Source organism: Pseudochaenichthys georgianus, chromosome 3 (genome assembly GCF_902827115.2).
Source record: "Pseudochaenichthys georgianus chromosome 3, fPseGeo1.2, whole genome shotgun sequence".
In the NCBI taxonomy this organism is placed as follows: domain Eukaryota; kingdom Metazoa; phylum Chordata; class Actinopteri; order Perciformes; family Channichthyidae; genus Pseudochaenichthys; species Pseudochaenichthys georgianus.
In genome coordinates, this window is record NC_047505.1 from 17,813,678 (window position 1) to 17,817,313 (window position 3,636).

Here is a 3,636-nt window from a genome sequence, read left to right on the forward strand (position 1 = left end):
TTAGAAACAGTGACCAGTCTACGTAAAAAATTAGTTTACAGGGAGTCCTTCGTAGAGTAACATGACTAGTTGCCGTACAGTTCAGCGTAGCAATAGTGCAGTCCGGGCTATGCTAACGAGCAGCCAAGTTAGACCACTCAGTAATGTGGCAAGTTAGCAGATGGGCCAACCATAGCTACTGTGTTTTATAGCAGTGCATGCTACCTCTGTTTAGCGGCAAGATACCTCTTAGCTTCCTCGACAGATGACAGCCGAACTTTGTCTCCATTCTCCGCCGTGATCATCAGCTTGGCCGGGTACTGGAGAGCAGGCCTGAGTCCGAGTTTATACAGCTGCGCCATCACCTCGCGGTACAGAGCTCGCTGCATCACAACCTCGGGAATATAATCTTCGTAGAAGGCAATCGGTTTCCCCTCGTACCGTAGATCCACTCTCATTTTCCGGGCTTCACGGATGACTCTTTCCTTGGTCTGGAAGTTGTGAAATCGGATGATGACAGGCCTCGGTCTTTCCCCAGGCTTCGGCTTCGCGGCTAACGACCTGTGAGCCCGGACCAGTTCAGGAGAAGTAGGCAGGATTTTGTCTCCCAGAAGCTGTGGTAGTAGGTCAGAGAAGAAGGCGGCTGGTTGCGGGCCCTCAATCGACTCCGGGAGACCAATGATGCGGATATTCTTGCGGCGGCTGCGGGCCTCGAGGTCTGCAGTTTTCGTCCGCAGCTTAGCATTGCTAGCGGCTAGCTCCGCGCATGTAGCTTCCAAAGTCGACAGGCGCCCGTCGACCAAATCCGCATTCGACTCCAAAGAGTCGATACGCTGCCCATGATCAGAGATAGTGGCATGAACCAGATACATTTTGGACTCGAGTGCGGCGATGACAGTTTTGAATTCCGTCACTTGTACTTTTAAGAAGTTATGGAGAAAATAAACGTATTTTTAAAAAAAAATCATATTGATGTTGATGATGCTATAATGTTGCAAGTTTGTGCATATTTCAATAAGGCGAGTCCGGTAACATAATCATTAAGAATAAGCTACTTCTATCCGTGGAAAAACAAAGCAACAGAGTTCCTACAATGTACTGTAGTTCAGCTAGTGAGAGTCTTAAAGAGGCCCTATTATGCTTTTTGGGGTTTTCCCTTTCCTGTAGTGTGTTATATAGGTTTATGTAAATGGCCTGCAAATACTAACGAGCTGTTCTCATTCATAACACTCCGTTCGATGTCTCACTATGGGATGCACCTCATCGCGGAGCAAACAGAAGCATCAATCTCATTACGCCAATCCTGATTGGCTGGTGATCTTGACGTCAACGTCAGGGGAAATCACCCCCTATAAGTAGCCTGCGCCACAAGTGCATGCGTCATTCAAACTAGAGATGGCAAATCCGGATCATTTTATGGACTCGGAGTCTTCTGAGTCAATCATTGAAGAGATCCGGATCATACGAGTCATTTGAGTCATTTGAGTCATATGAGTCAGCATGACCAAGACCGTAGAAATCCTACCGGTGAAACCGAAAAGTTGTTGCATTTAACCAGCATATTAAACTAACGTTACATTAACCTCCGCTACACAGTGTCTTTTGCTTTAATAAAACATGTGTGTGTGTGCCTTTTAAAAAATAAGTGTTTTGCATTATATGTATATAGTTATTTTAATATGTTCCTGTACTTAAGCTAATTTTGCACAATTGTGTTTTCATTTAATAATAATAATAATTGTATAATTACATTTTATATATTCTAACTGTTTTGAAATGTTCTATAATTTGTTTCTTTTTGTGTGCCATGTTCAAAATAAACGAGTTTCCAAGTAAGATCCGATTCCTTATTGGAAATGCAGCTATTATTACAGGAGAGTCTCCTGTAATAATAGCTGCATTTCCTGAGGAGACTGTTGCACAACATGACCATTTTGTTAGAAGTCTACACTGAAACTTAATTTAGAGCCGGAAAAATCGCGGGATCCGTGAATCCAGGTCAATGATCGAGAGAGACCAGTAGCCTACGAGGACTCAGAGCCGTAACATATAGCAGGCAGCAGATCCAGAGATCCAGCAGACTCGTCCCCATGCACGAATCTACAGCAGACTCAGCCCCTCCTCCGGCTCGCACGGCTCCCGCGAGTCCCACGGCTCCCGCGAGTCCCACGGCTCCCTCGACGAGTCGCAGCAGACTCAGAGATTTGCGGACTCACGGCTCACTCACGGCTCACGGCTCACTCACGGCTCCCGCGAGTCCAACGACTCACGGCTCACTCACGGCTCACGGGACTCTCGCGGGAGCCGGAGGAGGGGCTGAATTTGCTGTTGATTCGTGCATGGCGACGAGTCTGCTGGATCTCTGGATACAACAACGTTGTAATGTGATTGTACACGTTATAAAGAGAGTAAAGAGTGACTATAGTTTTAATTGTTACGTCACATCAGGTGTAGGACTCAAAGGACTCGGGTTAATCGAGAGGGAGACTCGTCACGACCGGCTCATTACTAGGATCCGGGTTAATGATCCGGATGAATCATGACTCGCCCATCTCTAATTCAAACACCTCTTCTCGCTTCAGAGCACATCTCTAATGGTAGCTGGGCTAGCTTAACAGTCCACAGACTGAACCAAAGCTAATTTTCGGTCGACGGGCGTTAGCCGGCTACCCTATTCTGCCTTACAGAAGAGTATGATACTAACACACCAGTTAGTATTATAGTCAACCTCGCCGTTCTTCCTCTGGAATTAAGGTAAGATTTTGACTTTCAAGTTAGCAACACACCCGTTGCTAGCTTGTGCTTTTTTCCCTCACTGCCGACACCACGGTAGCGAGGACGTTTTTTCTTTTCTCTTCTCACGGAGGAGAAAAGGATTAAAAGAATATTACCACACCAGGTAATATTCTTTGAGAAAAAAGACCCACACTGCCTTTTTTTCTCCGGATTAAAGACAGATTGGGAACACTTTTTTCTCGACGTACCTGTTAAGAGCGGGTCCTCTCCACGCCTCGCGGCGAACGAGATGGACGCCTCTCTCCCTCACACCAGAGGAGTCAGGGACTCGGAGGCTCGACTCGGAGGCTGCGGGTTGAAGATATCAGGCACAGACTCACACCAGGTCTGCTCGTCCTGCCTCGGGCTGGAACACGCCCAGGAGGCTATTGACAACCCCGGCTCGTGCGGGCATTGTGCCCGCCTCACCATAAAGAGCCTCCGCCGACAGTTAGCACGACAAGCTAGCCTGTCGGGACAGGATCCCCTCATGTCCACTGATTGGCCGGCTGGCAATCAAGACGCGGGGGCGTCCGCCGCAGAGACTGAGTCCCTCACCTTTACGGTCTGGGGCTCATCAACTGCGGCAGCCGCGGAACCGGATTCCCGCGCCATATCAGGCCGGGACCCGGTGGCGGCAAAAGACGCGGGAACGGGGCCCCACGCTATACCAAGCTGGGGCTCCCGGCTGGACCTCACCATGGTTTCACCCGCGGAGGATGTCCTAGAATTGGATTACATGGAGGACGAAGAGGATGCCTCTGAGTTCCTCCTGTCTGATTCGGACGAGCAAGAAGACGACATCTTCGTGTCACCAGCTCAGGCTGCAAAGCCGGGAGCGATGGCTGCTCTCCCGGGCGATAGCACACCAGCTTCGCCCTG